At 38.0% G+C, this 12517-nt stretch overlaps 1 pseudogene; it reads right to left on the bottom strand.

The window, feature by feature from the left end:
- Positions 1–1887: 1887 nt before the first annotated feature.
- The window catches only part of LOC127653488 (leucine-rich repeat-containing protein 4C-like), a 41489-nt pseudogene continuing 30859 nt past the window's right edge, over positions 1888–12517 (bottom strand).

Genomic DNA, 12517 nt, shown 5'->3' with positions numbered 1-12517 from the left:
CCACTCAACCGCTTCTGAATGCAGGAGACTGGAAATGCAAGATCATGTGAAGACATTTCATTCAAGCTGCATACGAAAGTTCAAAATTGGTAAACTCTGAACATTGATTCTGCATGACGAGAGGACACACACACTAACCAAATGGCTCAATTTAAAGGATACATATGTCAAAGCTGCATGCTTTTTATTGTTGATGCAAAGTGAGTAGAAAACATATTTGAATTTTTTTTTTATTATTTGTGAAGTGTTATTTACTAAAACAAGAAGCCCTCGCATGTGACATCATATCTTGGTCTGTGTAAAAATGTTGCATGCTCAAAACCTCGTGTGGCTTTGACCACCCATGTATGCTAAGAGGAATCAAATTTTCCTTGATATTTTGACATGTAAGAGGTCATTTTTCTATAAAAGCAAACTGTAAATGTAAAAACCTAGTGCAATGAAAGCATTTATTGAAACCAAGCTGCAAAAACGGCTCATTCTCTAATTCTGTAACTTCCCTACATCATTGGGAGGCTCATTAATTCACAACCGCCTCTAAAGCAACATCATCAACACCTGCTTTACGTCATTGCACCCTTGGCTCCGTCCACTGGCACTCAGTTTGTAAACAGAGTGAGAGCAGGACGGACCGGTATAATGTGGCCTACTGACTATTCCTGAACTATCCAGGACTATTTAGAAAAATGTTGGTATATAAACATGCACTAGACAGACATCTTTGACCATTGTCATGCATCTCATGCCATTTTTAAATGACTCAGTGTTAAGTTACAGCTCTAAAAGGAAGACCTTGTTCTGTATCTTTCAGTTGCACTGCCTCTGGCTGTTTTGAGCACAAATGTGTCCTGGGTGCGGTCTTGCAACCATCTATGCTATTTTTCATTGTTGGTTTGTGAAAACATACACTAGATGGACATCTTTGACTGTTCTGATGCATTTCCGGTGATGTGTGCATCAGTGTAGGATGATGCTGCATGTGGGTGTGCCTTGTTTCATCGTAGTTTGGACTATGCATGTGCATTTTTCAGCTCATATCAGCATGGATTGCTTGTGAACCAGTCATAATACAATTCAAGCTTTGCAAAGGAACTGTTATTGAAGGATAGGGCAGTTAAAAACAGTATTGGATTGATCGCAAAACCGCAAGTAAACAGTTTCATTCATGAACACGGAAGATAATATATTTATTTTAAATAAGAGTGTCATGACCCCTTTAACACAAATCAACACAACAACAACAAGCAGCATGAACTTCGAATAAATGCATATCTTCAGAAGCAATATGATAAGTGTGAGTGAAAAACATATCAATATTTATGTCCCATTTGCTATCAATCTCCACTTTCACTTTGTTTTTGTCAATTCACATTCTTCATGCACATCACCACCTACTGGGCAGGAAGGATCATTTATTGTAAAAAAGGACTTTGGGAGTTTGAAAATTTTGGTACCCATTAACTTTTATTTTGAGGACCAACAGAGCTGAAATATTCGTCCAAAAATCTTTTTGTGTTCAGTAGAAGAAAGAAAGTCATACACATTTTGGATGGAATAAGGGTGAGTAAATTATGAGAGAATTAATATTTTTGGGTGAACTATCCCTTTTAATAAATAGTTAGAGCTTATGCATTTCAGGTCCTGTTTACATCTCACACTACCTGCGAATGTTTAGGACACGAGTCAGAAACATTCCAATTTATGTTAAATATTACCCTGACTTTTAAATAGCTTATTATTGGGGGTATAAACTGTAGTTCAAGACTTAGATGAGGTTAACTGAGAGAAAAAGCCATTCTAAGGTATGGCTGTTCTGAGTGTGATCCAGCTGTTATTCATCTAAAAAATATATATAAATCATGTTTTTTTCTGTATAGGTTGGAAAAACTCAAAAGAAGAAATGCAGGAATTATAGGTTTTGTTTAAATGAGCATTAGTCTCCAGCAAATAATTTTAAATACTGAAAATATAAAGTTTAAAAGTCCCCACACTTTACACTTTAGAAAAACATTTTATTTACATTTACAGCATGTACTGTTTGAACTACAATTTCTGGTATTTTTTTTTCCATGGTTAACGCATAGTTAGTTGTATTCCCATATCAATATGAACTGATCAGCAAATGTGTAGTTTGACAGAAATATTATTGGTTATTTTCAATAACAGTTCTTGTATAAATATGCCAATAAAGAGACATTCCCTTGCCAAATAATAATAATAATAATAAGTCACTTCAGTTCAGCATAGAAATCTAAAATGAATCACCAATAACAAACAAATCACAAGAAGAAAAATAAAGAGAATCAGTTTAGTCCAACATCACAGATTTTCTAAGTGGGCCATTATCAATTATCAATGATCTAGTCATAAGAGCTTCTGGGACTGATGCAGTGCTCAGGAACACTGAAGCAGATAGGAGCAAGTTAGCATTCATGTACAGACCCTCTGAATACACAGACATGTTCAACTTTTTTTTTTGTAACGGCTCAATGCTGTTTTTCTATTGTCCCAATTTATCCCACATATTATGTACAATAAAAGTTATAGGACATTTCTTTTTCCTTTGATACAAAAATGGATAATAATAATAATAATAATAATAATAATAAAAACATAAATACTGGGAAGCAACATTTTACTGCTTTGTAATCCTCAACATGTAATTAAAAATTATCTTCCATATATGTATGGCAATGAGGGTGAATGTGAAAGGCTGGGGCCAAAAAATAAGCGTGTATAATTAAAGGAAAATTAAATGGGGAAAAAAAGATTTAAAGAAAATAACATTTGTTTACTGCAGAGGATCTGATAAGCACAAGTCACATTCATTAGATGATGAAGTCAGAGCTTAAATTAAAGATGAATTGTAATCTTCACACAATATGTTTTCAGATGACACATCTTTTTAAAATGAAACTAGTCAGCATGTGATGAATTAGAGGTATATCTGTCATTTACCATTCTTAAGCATTTGAAATATTAACCTATTAGGTTTATTTAAGGAGTTGACTGGTGAGACCAGCATCACATCTCCTTATCATGCTATCCAAAATTATTTTAAGGGAGAAGTGAAACCACACCTGTGAGAAACAGTGTGATTTTATGTAAAGGGTTCTCAGACAGCATATAACATGCCCTCTCCACACATTCTACACACACGGTAAAGTAATTTTAGTCCCCAATGTACATTGTAGACATTTATGGAATTATTATGATTACCACAAAAGTTAATTCAAGTTATTTTCTAAAAAAAAAAAAAGTGTGCAGCATCCACCTGGATGATGCGGTGGCAGCCATAGTGTGCCACAACACCCACCACAGACACACCAGATATTGATGGAGAGCAGAGTACAGTGATCAATTCATATATAAAGGGGATTATTAGGAAGCCATGATGGATTGAACATAATGGGCAAATTTCACTAGGACACTGGGGTCACTTTTTAAGAGAAGTGCCTTGAGATTTTTAATGACCACAGAGAGTCAGGACCTCAGTTTAACATCTCATCCGAAGGACAGTGCCTTTTTAGAGTATAGTGTCCCTGTCAATATACTGGGGCATTAGAACCCACAGAGACTGCAGGTTGAGCACCCACTGCTGTCCTCCCTAATTCCTCTTCCATCAGCAACCTTAGTTTCCCCCAGGGGGTCTCTCATCCAGGGATTAGCCAGGCTCAACCCTGCTGAGCTTCAGTGGGTAACCAGGCCAGAGCTGCAGGGTTACATGAGGCTGGATACTAAGTGCCTCACTGTACCTTGATTTGTTAAGAAAAGGAGTCATGCGTCATAATATGTTATGGTAATCAACATAATGCCACAAATGCTGTTGATTAAACGAAACTTATAATGAACCCAGAAAATTCCTTTAAGCTCTGGGGGATACTCTGATGACACATTTTGTCCAGACAGTGTATTTTCTACTAGGTCATTGGTTTCCATAGTGACATTAGCAGTAAATATGTTGTTCCAAACCTGTTATTATTTCTCCTATGCAACACAAAAGGAGATGTTTAAGACAATTTTAGTCTCATTCACCATTCACTTTCATTGCATCTTTTTTCCATACTACAAGTAAATGGTGCCACTCCCAAACATTCAACATAACATCTCATTTTGCGTTCTACAGATAAAAAATCAAATAGGTTTGGACCCAACATGAGTAATGTTCATTCTTGGGTGCACTAAACCTTTAAGTTAATTGATGTATGTGCAAAGCAGTGGTCTCTAAAAGAACTCAACATATTTCTGTTCCCACTAGCTGAAATTGCAGCACAATCCAGGCCGTGACAATGAAGGGTTTTTTCCTTTTTTGTTCAGTAACAGGATTTTTTATGGGGAAACGTAACCATTTATAAACCTCTTTAGAGTTGCCGCATCCATCAAGCTTGCCTTTCAAGTTTAAGTGCTCCATGCAATTTGAAGTATGCTGTTGTCAGTGGCCAATTTTTGTATTTAGGATTCAGTTTCACAAAAACATATTGGAACAAAGGGATGTAATATCCCAAAATGGAAAATCCTGTTGTATCATTGCACTAATAAGCAAGGCAATTTATCTTAAATCTACCAGCACATTAAAATAAACAATTTAATCCCCAGTTTAAAAAATGTAGAAGCAAAAAGGAGAAAAAGAAGATATTAACTTTTTTGTAATTTCATGATTCAGTCACTTCACATATCTTTAAATAAATAAGATTTGTAAAGACACTTGTTAAAATAATACATACAGCCTGGCTCTTAATGCCTTGAATGTCTTAACCCACACTGCCATCTTCATTTTGACAGCATGTCTTCAACCACAATTCCAAAATCATTAGTACATTTCAGAATATCCAACTTAAAGCATTGTCATATTTGTGTCTCCTGTACGTTATCCTTTGAGCTGGCTTGGATTAGTAAAGGTTCATGCACCGAACTATGAAAAGAGCTGAGAGCGGACACATGGTTATACACAGTTTTGTAGGAGTTATAGTGGTTGTAATGATCATGGTCCAGGGGCTGAAGCGTCAGATGACTCTCCATGGCTGGAACCCTCGTCAACTCATCGTCTACGTTGATGATCTCGATGGAGCGAGTTGGCCCATCGTGATCCTGCTGGTGGTGCTGCTTGCGCATCTTATAGAATATTATGAGCATGACAGCTGCCATGAGTGTGATAGCCACAAAGCAGCCAATGATGATCTTGGTGGTTTTCATTACTTCCTCCAAACCATTGAGAGCCCCATCCATGTCTATATCAGTCACAGGAATGGTGTATGCTCTCTCTGTAGCAATCGGGGTTCCCCTTGTGGTTGAGGAGGATCCCCAGCCAAAAGAAGGCTGCACTGGCGTCCGACCCTCCCCATCGTTAGAGGTTTCAATTGATTCTACGGTGACCGTAGTGAAGTAACAGAAGCCACTGTTGTCAATTGATGTCACGTTGAGGATAGCAGAGGCTGAAATGTTGCCCAACACATTGCTTACCATACAAGTATAGGTTCCTGTGTCCTGGATGGTGACATTGGTGAAGTTAAGTGTTCCGTCATTTTGGACAGAGATGCGCATTTTCAGTGCCCCATGCGTGATGATGGAGCCATTTGGTGTTAGCCAGCTGACTGAGGTCACTGAATTTGTCCGACACTTGAGCTCTGCTGCCATTCCTTCAGTCAAATTGAGGTCAGCAGGAGGCTCGACAATAACAGGCGCATAGCAATGAAAGTAGCTCTGGTCCAGCTCACCAATGTAGCGTCCTCTGAGGCTGGATGGGGAATTACAGCGAGCACAACAGCTGGTGTTCGTTGGTACAGTCTCTCTCAGCCACCAACTAAGCCAAAGGATGTCACAGTTACAGTTCCAGGGATTGTGGTGCAAGTGCACTCTCTGCAGGTGGTGCAAAGGTGTGAAGAGATCATGGGGCAAAAAGGTAAGGTTGTTGTGAGCCAGGTTGAGTTCTCTTAAAGACTGCAGGTCATCAAAGGAGTTACGCTCTATGGTTTGGACTTGGGCATGCATCATCCACAGCTTCTGAAGATGGATGAGGCCCTTAAAAGAACTGGGTTGTATAACGGTGAGCTGATTCCCGGACATCTCCAGCTCATCCAGGCGAATCAAGGGTTGAATATTGGGGACCTCTTTGAGGTTGCACATGCCTAGATTCAGGTAACGAAGGTTGATTAAGCCCTGAAATGCTCCACTCGAGATGTAGGAGAGACGCTTTAGCTCCCCAAATCCAGCCTCCGCAGGGAGGGCAAGCGACTGAAGGCATCAGACGGTATGCTCTCAATAGGGTTATTCCTAAGCCACAGCTCTTTTAGTTTCGACAGATATTCAAAAGCGCCATTTGGGATAGTTGTGAGGCGATTGTCAAAAAGCTCCAGAGTGTTAAGGCTGGTTAGCCCATTAAAGGCGCCAATCTCAATGTTGCGGATGTGGTTTCTGCTAAGTTGAAGAATCTCTAGGTGTCGTAGATGCTTGAAACTGTCTACTTTGATGACTTGGATTTGATTGTCCTGAAGGTTTAGATACCGTGTATTGGTGGAGATGCCATCAGGGACATCCTTTAGTCCTCTGCGTGTGCAGATGACCTTACTAAATTGGTTACTGCAGGAACATACAGAGGGACAGGTTTGGGCTCGCACCAATCCAGCCACAACGAGCAACTGCAGGGCTAAAAACAGGAGAAACAAGGGGTCAAACCAAGCCCCTTTCCATCTAGGACCTCTCAACATCTGGAGCTGATGGTAAGAGGTCATCTTGTTCAACTTTCATAATTTAATGCCCACAGATGTTCTCTCCCCAAACATTTATAGGCAGTCTGAAAAAGAGACAGAGGGAAATAAATCTGTTAGCAAAATGTGCTATATTGAAGTGTGCAACAGCATGATGACAGTCAAGCAGAACATCAAATTCAGATGATCTTCTGAATGCAGAAAACCTCTATTGTCAGAGACAAATATCATAAATTCTTATGTCCAATGGAGCTGCATGTACATTTCTTGACATGTTGCCCTACAGAAACAATTTGGTAACTGTTATCAATGTCAAACAAAAATAATTACTGCAGCTTAGAAAAGGTACTTTTACAATGTGGCTGATGAATTAGGAATCATTACTGTCACTGTTGTTTAATGGAACTACACAGAGAACCACAATTAAAAAGAATGCACAGAAAGGATGACAGAAAAATTTAATTTTCAGCACTGTATCTAAAATAAGCAAGCTCAGTCAAATATATCACTTAGGCCTTCAGAACTATTTTCTGTGTCCCTATTTTCTTAACCTAAAGCAGAGTGAATCTCTGACAACAGTCATGCAATGGCTTGCTCTCCTGTACTTTTCAGAGGGGAAAAAAATATATAAATGTTGTTTCAAAAGAAAATAATTAAAACTATTACAGCAACATCAGATTACAATGCCCCAATTACAATTACTGCAATCAATACAGAATCTCCATATATGATGTTATTGAACTGAATTCTGCAAAGCCTGATAATTGTCAGAAAATTCAAATTTGGACAATATATATATATATATATATATATATATATATATATATATATATAAAAAACTAAAAAAAAACCTCTACATTAAGCTTTAAAGTTCATTATCCTCTGGAGGCCCAGCAATTCATTTTTGTATAGAATTTGTTTTCATTTAAGTTTTTCTTAAATATGTTATGTATTGCCCATACATGTTACAGTGGTAAATCTTGGGGTGTTATCAGAGTACTCCCTGGGCTTTCTATCTTCAAACAAGAAATAACAAAACAAAGGCAACATGAGTAAACACAAAATACAGTTTTCAAATATATATATTCACTGATTTATTAATATATTAATTTACAGATTTTGCTGTTTCGGAAGGAAAGTTGTACTTTAATTCACCAAAGTGGCATTCAACTGATCACAATGTATATTCAGGACATTACCATCACTATTTGAAAAAAGTCATTTTTGATCAAATCTAGACAGGCTCCATTTCCAGCAGCCAGCAATCCAACACCTTATCCTTGAGTAATCATGCTATCTTACTAATTTGGTACTAGAAAATCACTTACTATTATATCAAACACAGCTGAAAGATATTTGGTTTGTAAAATTAAGCTTAACATTGTCTTTGTGTTTGTTTTTGAGTTGCCACAGTTTGCAATAGACTGGAATGTCTTAAGGTCAATGTTAGGTCAAAAATGTCTAAAAAGAAACAGATTTCTCTAGAAACTCATCAGTCAATCATTGTTTTGAGGAACGAAGGCTATGCTTGAAATTGACAAAATACTGAAGATTTCTTACAAAGGTGTACACTACAGTCTTCAAAGACAAAGGACAACTGGCTCTAACAAGGACAGAAAGAGATGTGGAAGGCCAGATGTACAACTAAACAAGATGATAAGTACATCAGAGTCTCTAGTTTGAGAAATAGACACCTCACATGTCCTCAGCTTACAGCTTCATTATATTCTACCTGCTCAACACCAGTTTCATGTAACAGTAAAGAGAAGACTCAGGGGTGCAGGCCTTAAGGGAAGAATTGCAAAGAAAAAGCCACTTTTGAAACAAAAAGAAAAGGTTAGAGTTGGCAAAGAAACAGACATTGGATAACAGATAATTAGAAAAGAGAGTTATGGATCTTAACCCTATTGAGCTTTTGTGGGATCGGTTAGACTGTAAGGTGCGTGAGAAGTGCCCGACTCCACATCTATGACAAGTCCTACAGGAAGCGTGGGGGGAAATTTCACCTGAGTATCTCGACAAACTGACATCTAGAATGCCAAGGACCTGGAAAGCTGTTATTGCTGCATGTGGAGGATTTTTTGATGAGAACGCTTTGAAGTAGCTTAAGATTTTTTTCAAATGGTAATAGTAAATTTTGATGTTATTAATGTCCCGACTATACTTTGTGATCAGTTGAATGCCACTTTGGTGAATAAACGTACCAATTTCTTTCCACAAGAGCAAAATCTGTACATTATTCCAAACTTTTTGGCCACCAGTGTATATATTTTGAATTGAAACAAAAAAAGTTATTCAATACCTATATCACCCATGTGAAAAATGAACTGCCCCCTTACACTTAATAGCTGGTTGTGCCAACTTTAGTAGCAACAACTGCAAGCAACATCTGATAAATGGAGATCAGTCTTTCACAATGCTGTGGTGGAACACTCTTGCCACATTGGAAGGTTTTTGAGAATGAACTACCCATTTAAGATCCTGCTACAGCATCTCAATCGGGTTCAAGTCAGGACTTTGTCTAGGCCACTCTAAAACTTAATTTAGCTTTGTTTGAGCCATTCAGAGGTGGACTTACTCTAGCCTGATCTCACAGTGAAATTGGAAAGAGTAGATTGACTTTTCTTTCATCAAAATTGGTATACGTTGAACGAACTTTAAAAACACTGCCCCCAGTGGCCAAAGCAGTAAGTGTTGTAGGGCATATGAGCATGTGTGAGCTCCATTTATGTCCAGGAGAGGTCGCCAACAGCTAGTAGTTTGAAGCAAGTTATTCTCAGCTTTACAGGACTTTATACAATGAAGAACATATATTTATAGATTCTATCCCCCAAGCCAAACCTTACCTTAACCATTAATGGAGTAAAAAAGTAATGTTAGATGGAAAAGTGAAACCTCTGAATCATGCTGATTATTGATTATTCAAACATGGTTACTGCCTGGCTTTGAACCCTAGTCTCCCACGCAGCTGATGCAACACGATGCAAATCGTGGCAGGTGGAAAGTAAACACATTGAAACCACTGCAAACATGTCTTGCTGCATAATCCAGTTGCGCTTGAGCTTAAACTCACGGACTAATGACCTGAAGTTCTCCTTTAGGATTTTCTGGTACAGAGCAGGATTCATGTTTATATTACTTACTGCAAGTCTCCATGGCCCTGAAGCATCAAAGCAACCCCACTCATCACACTACCACCACGCTTGACCGTAGGTATGATGTTCTTTTAGTGGAATTCTGTGTTTGAGTTCCACCAGATGTAATTGGACCCCTGTCTTCCAACCAGTTCCACTTTCGTCTCATCAGTCCACAGAACTTTCTCCCAAAAGGTTTGAGGATCATCAATTCAGCATAAATATTCCTCCGTGTTAGCAATGGTTTTCACCTCACCACCCTTGCATGGACTTTTTCTGATAGTGGAGTCATGAACAGTGGCCTGCAGTTCCTTGGATGTTGTCCTTGGCATTTTTGTGACTTTCTGGATGAGTAATCGCTGTGCTCTTGTAGGAATGTTGGCCACTTCTGGGAAGGTTCACTACTGTGCCAAATGTTCTCCATTTTGAGTTAATGGCTCTCACTGTGGTTCTTTTGAGTTCCAGAGCCTTTGAAATAGATTTGACCTGACTGATGTATTTCAATCACCTTTTCCCCTCATAATTTCTGGAGTTTCTATCGACCTTGGCAAAGTGCGCTACCGGGTGAGACCTTTTAGCCAACTTCATGCTGCTGAAAAAGTGCTATTATGGTGTTGATTTGATTGAACAGGGCTGGCAGTAAACAGGCCTGGGTGTTTCTAGTCTAGCTGAACCCCATGATGAATGCAGTTTCATAGATTTAGGGATGAGAAACTAAGGGGGCAAATACTGTTTCCACACATGCCCAGTTGGTATTGGATAACTTTTTTGAAATTTTGAAACAATTAAGTATGAGATATACACAAAAACAGAAGAAATCAGGATGGGGAAAATGTTTTTTTTTACAGCACTGTATATGGTAATTCTACGACTACCATATAAGGCAGGTTATAACTACTTACATAAGCATCTGGACCTGTGTATACCAGAACATCTCTGTGTCTACAAACAACATAGAATGTAAGTGACAGCTAGCCGGCGCACCCTCATTTACTTTGATTTATTTCTGGCTTTTTTATTTGAAGATCAGGGATCGATCAGACGTCTGCATTATTTAATTTTTCGGGGTGCAAAGGGCAAAACGGCATGTTTAACTATTTGAATGAATATCAGATGCTAAAACTACATCAAATTATAGTCTGTATTAGGAAAAATACTCTGTTGTTCTTTATGCTTGAGGACTAGCTGTTGGCTTTTGCCATTGCATAATTAATTAGATACATCTGTGCAGGTTATGGGGAGTGTTTGGGGGTGTTATTAATTAACATTTAAAAGTTATTGGGGTTATAGTTATCTTTTAAGTTCCGTTTAATGTTAATTATGTCATTTCATGTTATGACATAGGTTTACTTTGTAGATACCCTGGGTCAGATTAGTGTTCCTTTGAGTTAGATGTGATACTGTTTGAAGAAATTAAAATATTTTAAAGCTTTTCGGAGCTTTGAGTCCAATTAATTGTTTTGGCAAATTTAATCTATTTGTTGAAGCGCTCAAAACACCACACACTGGTGACACCTGCTGGGGAACTTGATTGACCATGATTTGGCTTGTGTGATACATGCCCAGAAGCATTGATTCAAAACAAATGGTTCATTAGGATATTGAAGCTTTATGAAACGAGTTTCTTAGGTGCCTGTCACTTGTTTACATTTGCTAAAGCCTGACCTATGAGTGAGACATAATTTTGATCATTATCTATCAAGAACAGGAAAGAAATGATTCAAAGCAGCTAGTAGTCACTCCTTTTCAGTCAATTACCATGTTATACTACTATTAATGCGTGTGCCGGATGTGCATATTTTTATGTCAGTCAAATTTCAGTTGGGTGTAGAAAAAAGGCTACTCTATGAAGCTGAAAGTCAAATTACCAAAACAATTCGGTAAGTTAAAACCAGATCATGTGAGTGAAGCGGAGCGGTGTGACAATCCACTCAATAACCTGCTACATGCATGTGCGCTCCTCTCACAGCCCAAGTGGATGCTCTGCTCAAGTACCACTCAGGTTCACCAGTAAAAAAAAGCATTCGCTCAAATCCCGCTCCGACATGAAATTTCTCAGTAGTATACTTGGTTCCAAACATGTACACAGTGGGGTAGCTACAGTGGCCCAAGCAACTGCCCTTTCTGTTCCCTTCTGGGTGAAATATAGACTATAGACCGACATTTATTAAATTATCAAATGATTAGTAATGTACACATCTAAAAATATGACTGGTTTACAACAGCTGTTAGATAATCGGGTCTACCAGACCTTCGTTATCATTTGTGATCAGTCAAATATTTCTCTGTTAGCACATATGCCACTGAACATCTTCAAATAATGCCTTTAAAAAAATCAGCTCTAAATTACCTTTATTTACTTTAAACAAGTCATCAAACATGCCTCTACAAGTGATAAAACATATGTGCGGTGGCACGGAAACTCGCATATGCACAAAGTTGTGCTTTTCAGTTTAAACTGGAGTGATACAACCGACCAATAAAAACATAATCATTTCAACTTTAAAGTTTGTTTGAGTCATTTATAGCAATAATGACTACATGGACTGATACCAGGAAAAATATTGCAGGTAAAAGTGAAATTCATAATAGTTTTTCAGTTGTCTCCATGGAATGATTAAACTGTAGATTTGATACATTAATATGTTTCTGATTTGATGCTATCAAACTTTGGGTCTG

This window comes from Xyrauchen texanus, chromosome 1 (assembly GCF_025860055.1).
Source record: "Xyrauchen texanus isolate HMW12.3.18 chromosome 1, RBS_HiC_50CHRs, whole genome shotgun sequence".
Lineage (NCBI taxonomy): Eukaryota > Metazoa > Chordata > Actinopteri > Cypriniformes > Catostomidae > Xyrauchen > Xyrauchen texanus.
The sequence above is the reverse complement of the archived record's forward strand: the minus strand, read 5'-3'. Positions and strand labels throughout refer to the sequence as shown.